We start from the raw sequence: 8,225 nt of genomic DNA on the forward strand, positions 1-8,225 counted from the left end.
ATTGTTTCACCTTAGGCAGCAGCAGCAGATAGTTTCAGGCCAACCATTATAGTTGGTGCAGTATCCATACTGGGGAACTATGGTTAGCACTAATATTCTGGTTTTTGTAAATCTACTTTATATCAAGGTTTCAATAATTTTGAGGCCAGAGATAACAGTCCTGATAACCATCTTTTGCCGGACTTGGAGTGCATCTACCCTGTAAAAATAATGAAGTTTGTTACCACTTTAACAGATTTGTAGTTTTGTGAGGCACCAGCACTCTCTGGCAGAGTAGGCTAACAACCTTAAAACTAGAAATCCCATGATTCCACAGGATGGAGCTACAGCACTTAAAGTAAGCTGCATTATTTCTACAGTATGCATGCATCCTTGAACATCACAGGAAACCAAATTTCTTAGAGCAAGCCCATAAATTAAGGAGCAAGTTAATACACAAAAGGGAATGTCAGTCCTTAGCTGAATGAATGTTAAACGCAAGGAATCAGACACAGCTAAAATACTGTTAATGAAGGAAATCCAAGTTTTGTGAGACATTTGGCCTTCTGTGTCAGAGAGCTCTAGGGCCACAACAAACTACAATTCCCAGGATTCCCTAGCAGTGAGACAGGGCAGTTAAAGTGGGGTCAAACTGGATTATTTCTGCAGTGCAGATGCAGTCTCAGTTTGTATGACCCTAATGGCTCAATGTCTGGAGCAGCAGTATATGAATTCCCATGACAAGAAAGACAGAAGGGGTGCATGTTATATCCTCAGTCCTACAAAATCTGGTTGGGAAGTTCAGAATGTGATGTGCAAACCATGCTTGTATTTCTTTCACTCCTTGCTTTGATAAAAGGGCAAGCAGTGTAAGTAAATCAATCATCTTATCCTGAAAGAAGTACAACCGTGAGACCAAACACCTGACTAGTCCCACACTCGTCGTCCATGTAACATAAATTGTCCATAGGGATTTACAGTTATCAGGATGGAGTCAGGAGAACAGCAGGTGTCAAGAGCACTCATTCACTGTGCCAAATAGTCACAAAACCCTTTTTCTAGAATACCCACTCTCACATACAGAGGCATTGTACTTCATCCCATACTGACTCCCCAGTCATCCAGATAGTTATCCTTGCATCAATCCTACAAATGGCTTACTCTGAAGAAGGTTTCATACCCAGCAGGGTGAGTTACAAGATGGAATGTAGGTCAATTGGTCTTCAGTCACAATAAGTGCTAAATGAGTGGTGCAAAAATCTGTCTTATTACCATCAGCCCTCCAGTGATTATCAAAGGTGGCTGCAAATTTTGGAAGAAAAAAGATGAGGTGCAAAAATTTTTGTTTGTAAATTTGCTGAGAAATTAGTACTTGGGCTGAATTAACATAAAAAAATAGGCACTGTGATTATCACAGTAGTCAAAGCAACTTGTATAGTCCTATCCAAGGTACTTTGATGCTAATTATATTTGCTTGATAACCATGAGCATATCCAGCTCAAAATAGTTACATATATAAAAAGTAATATAATGTATTTTTAGCAACATCTCTATATTTATAGATAGGCAAAGCTTTTAAACATTCTGATTACTATGATTGTTATATTGAAAACTGGTGAGGGTTTCTCTACCTTTAAAGGTGGTATAGAAGAGGACATTTCAGCAGGTGTGGCTTGTTATACAACCAGGTAAGAAGCAAATCTTACTGAAATACTTCTAGACGTCTGTACCACTGAATGGTGCAGAAGCCTTCTCTTGTTTTCACTTTGGTGTCCTTAGAAAACATGCCTTCCCATGTCTTTGGTGTGAATTTCCCCTTCCTTCCAGCATCAGCCATGGAATAATCATGTAACTGTAATCCTACATTTGTTCTTCATACACAATTCCAGTTTTTCTGGAATGTCCTACAGTTTTGCAGTGGTTTGTCCTCCTTTGTTATTATGACACCTATCATTGCAGCCAGCAACAAAAGACTGGCAAGCCTACACAGTCAATTTTAAATTTGACTTTTAATTGGTATATTTTAAAGAATGTATTATATGAGTGTATTTTAATAGTTTTATAGTATTGTATTTTACCTGTTGATTTTATGTATTTCCTTTTTTTATTGTGTTTTGTGTTTTAACATGTTGTACTCTGTCTCAAGCCTTGAGGAGAGGTGGGAAAGAATTATTATTATTATTATTATTATTATTATTATTATTAAATGGCCACCCCATCTTCCCCAGCTATTAAATAGCTGAGGGAGTACATGTCTGCCCTTTGAACCAGGTTTTTGTAGGGGGCAAATGCTGGATTCCTTCTAGCACAAGAAACCCAACATACACACATGAAACCCCATTTTGCATGTGTATATGTTACCAAGATGATTCTGGACTTTTTGTGTATCTGTGCTAAAACAGCTGGCTTTAAGGTCAGTCCTTGGAAAAGTTACACTTTAAACCACAACTCCTTGGTGGGTTACACACCGCCATGAAAGTACGCGCGGAGCGCGTACTAGGATTAGGGAGGTGCGGTGCTTCCGCACCTTCCTAACCCTAATACGCGCTCTGCGCATAAAAAATGACGGCGGCCGTTCCAGACGGCAGCCGCCATGAGGACGTCACGGCCGCACCACCTCTACACGGGGCGGCGTGGATGTGACGTCCTCGCTTCGCGCCAGGGCGCCTAGGGTGCCCTTAGCGCAAACCAGGTAGGAGCTCCGTTTCGGAGCTCCTTCCTGGTTTGCGGCGCCGCTTTGCTTCGCTGGGCGCAGCCTTCAGACGGCTGCGCCCAGCGAAGCAAGGTAGAAAGGGGCCAAGCGGCCCCTTTCTCCCCCTCCCCACCGCCGCGGGGTGTCCTTGGGGCTTGAAGCCCCAAGGACACCCCTTTTCAGGCTGCAGGGAAGCGGCGTTTTGCCGCTTCCCCGCAGCCTGGAAAGCGGTGGATTGGGGCCTCAGCGGCTGCCGTTCTGGCCACTGAGGCCCCAATACACCGGGGAAAGGGGCGGGTACAGCCCGCCCCAAATAGGCGGTCTGTAACCCGCCCTAGAATCTTCCAGATAGCCAGACTATGGGCCGAAACAGATGGCACTGAAGGGGCAGCTTGAAGCCCATGAATAAAACACGGCGCTATAATTCCTCTTTATTCACAGGATAATTGTGGGATATTTGTGATGTCGCATGACATCATGTGATAATCTTTGCCAAAGCATGCAATATTGATGGGAGCATCTCACTATGTTCCTGTCTTTCCCCCCAGTGTGATAAACTCCACAGACTTGTATTACCAATGCAGCTTTTTTTAAACCATCACCCATACCAGATGTCATCTTATACAAACTAAGTAGAAGAAAGCAGAAGGATTTTCCTTCCTTATTAACATTCTCATGCAGTTAAAACTCTGTCATGGCATCACTAGCAAAGCCCTTTAACAAGGATGAAGTTGATCTGTTGGGCCCAGGAGATGGCAAAGACTCCATAAGGCTTGCAAACCTTGGACTATCCATTGTTCAGGAAGCTGTTCCTCCGGTACAGAAAAGCAGAGAAAGGTAATGGACCCTCTCCCAGACCACAAGATGTATACAACCATCAAAATGAGTATTTGGCTTCAGGGATGGTCTCCCTGTGAGCAGTGGTTTTCTTGGGAGCAAGTGGTCTCATCAAGAGTAAGCTTCTGCTTACAGAGAAACTGAATTTGGCAACCATAACATATAAACTTCAGTTAAACAGGACTTGGTGCTGAGCATAATCATCAGACAAAGAGCATATGTATCTGCTTCTTTTTGGCCTTCTTGCTATGTTTGATCCTGGATTCTATGTTGTTTTGTCAAGTGATTATTTCTGTTTGGTGTTGTTTGTATTTTGTTTTACTTTGAAATAGGGCTCTTCTAAAGAAGTATGACTTCTTGCAATACAGCTTGTTGGGTTTTGCCATTCTATGGTTCCAAAGGCAAACTTTCTCCTCCTTTCTTATTTTAATTTTTTTTTAGAGTTGGAGTGAAAAAATGTTATTTCATTGATGCACTACAACTCTAAGACAAGGAAATGTTTTTAAAGAACAAATGGAGACTTTTTTACTGTGATAATGTCGCAGAATCAAGGCTTTGGAACTCCCTCTTTAAAACAGATTTGCAGGAATAGGCTTTGATGTTGTTGTTTCCCAGGCTCTGTCCTGGCTTGTCATCTGGGACAAGAACCGAGTAGACTATGGGCTCATACAGACAGGCCAATATAAAGCTGCTTCGGATCACTTGGAGGTATGCTGTTTAAGTGATGCATGTATCCTAAGAGTTTGGAAGCTGCATCAAAGCCAAGCTTCAGTACTTAGGACTGGAGCATGGCTTTGGCATGGCTTCCGGCTCTTAGGACGCATGCATCATTTAAACAGCATACCTCCAAAGTGATTTGAAGCAGCTTTATTTTGGCCTGTCTGTATAGGGCCTATGTTACAGACTACATCATAGAGATTTGCCTTTCTTCTTTTTTTCAGACAGCTGTTCTTCAATCATCCCCTAGTTCCCATTGAGTGGAAACATTTGCACTTATCACATTGGGGTGGGGAAGTTTTCCTATGGAACCAGCTGTTTGAAAAGATCTGATACAATATGATTATTATATTTCCAAGAACATGTGTTTCTGATGTTTGGCTAGCACTGGTGGAGCACAGCAAGCTCATATCTTTAGCCTTGTTCTGGAAAATCATCGCAAGTTAGATGTGGAGAGATGATACATGAATTGGTATTTAACTTTGGGGACTTTAAATCTATCCCATCACTCAGTAAAGGTGTCAACCTAATTCATCATAAATTCAACCTCAAGTAGAATATTTTATTTCTGTAGAGAAAGCTAGTGGAAGTGTTTGAATGTAATCACTAATTTGTGTTTAATAAATTGTATTGAGACCCAAATGACTGAATACAGAGACACTCGGGACCATTTCTGTGGTGTTTGAAAGCACTTGCTTCCTTGGCAATCTGGTAAAAAAGATTACTGGGTTATTTTTTGACAACACTACTAAGAGAGTTTGTTCAACCTAGCAGATGTTCAATATTTATCAAGAGAAAGCTGTTCCTTCCCAGGATCTACTACTGCCCAGTGGGAGAAGGCAGGAGATTCTATGCCCACCTTCTCTTCACCTGTAGGCTGGGCAGTGGTTGCTATTCTAGCCAAAAAGAGAAAGTGACGGTAATTCTGTGGCTTCTTCCTCACCTTCACTGATGTCTTTGATGCTCACTGCTAATCTATCTCAGAGTGGGTGAGACATCAGGCCCATAAGGAACAATCTTCATGACTGCATCACCAAGAGAAATTGTGCAGATGAGTAAACTTATGTGGCATAGAACACCAAGAAGGGACTGCTGAGACTCACTTGCATGTTGAAATGACTAGGACAGAGTCAGCTCACAAAACCACAGTGAGATCTCACTATGCTGTCAGAGAAAAGAAGAGAGTTTGGACAAGTTATCTTTTTGTACTACAGCTGCCAGAATCCTTCAGCCAGTCTGGCCACCATTCTGGAAGTTGTAGCCCCAAACTAACATTTCCACAGTCCAAATCTAACTTTTTCGTGCTTTGTCCTTGGAACTGCAGCCACTTGTGCTCAATCAGGTCTGCCTGTTCACTTCCTGGCTGTAGGACAAGTTTGAGTCTGCTGGGGCCAGTCTTAACTGCCCTACTGCCAAGAGAGCCAGCAGCCTAGCAAGGGTGCAAAAGTTGTGGCTGGGCCATGAAGTTGTATCTGTTGGCATGATAAGGCAGCCCAGGTGAGTGGAAGCAGGCTGTGGCTACTCCTTGCCTGCACCACCTCAGGTTCACAGGGAAGAAGAGGTAAACACAAAACAATGCTGCAAAACAGTCACTGCTTTCACTTGGTGGTGACAGTGAAGGTGACTCTTTCTAGACAATCCAAAAATTGAAATTGGCTCAGAATGCAATTAATTCTGTAAGACATGAGTATGCTGTATTTAGAGGGAGTCTAGAGTTGGTGGCAGCCTACGGATTACATCAAGAGGACCTCCTGAATTTTCTTTCCCCCTAATTTTCTCACAACTGACTTCAAAAGCTGGCTAATATAATTGTCTTTAATCTGTTTTTAGAGAATAGCTGTCCCTAATGGCGGCACAGCCACATGCATGCACTGCCATTGGGGACAACAGGACTTGAGGTCCCACGAATTTTGGTATCCGCGGGGAAGGGATCCGGAATAAGTCCTCCACACATACTGAAGTCCCACTGTACCTTTAATCTACAATACACACAGCTTATACATCGTTTCATGTTGCAGAATTAAAAAATATAGCCATGTTAGTCTGCAGAATCAGTATGTAGAGAGATCTTGGAGCACCTTTGAGACTTATTGAAAGAAAGAAGTTGGTAGCATGAGCTTTCCTAGACTTAAGTCTGGGCCGGTACAGACGGCCCTTTAAGACGCCCTTGTCACATGCTAGGGTTGCCTCAGGGTGGCACTTCCAGATGCCCCTCAACCCTAGTGCGTGATGAGGGTGTCAAAATGGTGGCACCCTGTACACATGGGTGCCGCCATTGTTATGCAAGTACTGTGCAGCATCCATGCGGCACTTGTGTAACAAGTGCGCCAGTGGCGCACTTGTTACGCTGCAGCTCTGGCATAAGAAGAACCCACTTTTTGCGGGTTCTTTTTACTTTGCAGGGAAGCCACATGGTTTGGGGGCTGTGGCTTCCCTGTGGAGAGAAAACAGGTGCCGGCAGGCACCGTTTTTAGGCGCTCTGTACCGTGCCTGTATTTCCTCAGCTGCAACAACTGTCTTTAGTTAATCTCAAAGGTGCTCCAAGATCTCTCTACATATCATTTCATGTGGTCAAAGTGAAATTTGGTCTACTGTGATGGTTTTAAAGAAAAAGTGAAAATAATCAAGTTTTTTAAAAAAATTAATTTAAAAAAATAGGATTAGAAATTTAATTTTTTAAAAAAACTGGGTTATTTTTTTAACTCTCTCTCTCCTTTCTCCTCTCCACTCCTCCCATCTCTTCAGCATTTTAATGAGACACAGACGAAGGCAGACTTCTGGGGAGCAGTGGTGTTACCGCCCCCCTTAAGGCAGTCTGCACCCCTTGCAGCCCCCTACTGCTGTCACTGCTCCTCTGCAGGGAGAGGTGGGAAACAGAAATAAATTTTACTATTAGTAGTAGTAGTTGTGCTATCACTAGTGCTCCTCCATAGGGGAAGACTTGCCCATACAGAATCACTGGAGAATACTTGCCCATAGGGAAACATAGGGGAACACTTGCCCATAGGGAATCATTGGGGAATATTTGCCCATAGGGTAACATTGGCACACACTTGCCCATAGGGAAACATAGGGCAAGTATTCAAAGATTCCCTCTGGGCAAGTATTCTCCAATGATTCCTTATGGGGTGAGTATGGTTTCTCTATGGGCAAGGGCTGTCATTTTGTTTTAGTCTGTTCCGCCAAAAAGCCGACGTGCCACCATCCCTCCCCCTTAAGGCAGTCTGCACCCCTTGCACCCCCCCCTGCTATCACTAGTGTTCCTCCATAGGGGAAGACTTGCCCATACAGAATCACTGGAGAATCCCTGCCCATAGGGAAACCATAGAGCATCATTGAAGAACACTTGCCCATATATTTGCCCATAGGGAAGCATTGGAGAATCCCTGCCCACAGGTGGTGGCTATGCCCTGTTTCCCTCTGGGCCAGGGCTGCCCTCCCTCCTCCTCCTCCTCCTCCTCCTGCTGGGGGGGGGTGGGGGGTGGAGGACCCACTTACTGCCGAGGGCCCAGGGCCGGGGGCTGCTCCTCCTCCTCCGGGTCCTCCGGGTCCTCCTGCTCCTCCCGGGGGGCCCACTCCTGGGCAGGCGCGGGGAGAAGAAGGCCATGCTGCCGCCGGGGAGCCTGGAGCGGAGGCGCTGGCCGAAGGAGCCTCCTCCTGCTCCTGCTGGGGCCCAGCGGGTCCTCCTCGGGGGCCAGGGGGGCATAGGGCCCCTCCCGAGGGCGCTCTCCTGGGGAAAGGCGGGAGGCTGAGGAGGCTGGGGCTCCTGACCCCCGCTGCCTGGCTCAGGCCCTTTCCTCCTCCTCCTCCTCCTTCTTCATCTCCTGCTGCTGCTGCTGCTTCTGCCCATGTTTTATGCATGAGGCAGAGAAAGAGAGGCGCGTAATCTCATCCAGCCCCGGGGTGTTGGGTGTGTTGTGTTGTTTGTGTTGGGTGTTGTGGGTTTGAAGTGCCGTCTCCAGGTTACAAGGGCCTCCCTTTATGGCAACCCAGGTTGAGC

At 45.1% G+C, this 8,225-nt stretch overlaps 1 protein-coding gene across 2 annotated transcripts in view; it reads right to left on the reverse strand.

The window, feature by feature from the left end:
- The window catches only part of RIPOR2 (RHO family interacting cell polarization regulator 2), a 142,418-nt gene extending 134,617 nt beyond the window's left edge, over positions 1–7,801 (reverse strand). For both annotated transcript variants that reach the window (XM_089516861.1, XM_089516864.1), the window contains exon 1: positions 7,724–7,801. The gene's annotated coding sequence lies outside the window, so the exon portion shown is untranslated. The remainder of the gene's footprint in view (positions 1–7,723) is intronic.
- Positions 7,802–8,225: the final 424 nt, after the last annotated feature.

Source organism: Sceloporus occidentalis, unplaced genomic scaffold (assembly GCF_023333645.1).
Source record: "Sceloporus occidentalis isolate IW3139 unplaced genomic scaffold, rSceOcc1.0.p SCAF_3, whole genome shotgun sequence".
Classification (NCBI taxonomy): Eukaryota; Metazoa; Chordata; class Lepidosauria; order Squamata; family Phrynosomatidae; genus Sceloporus; species Sceloporus occidentalis.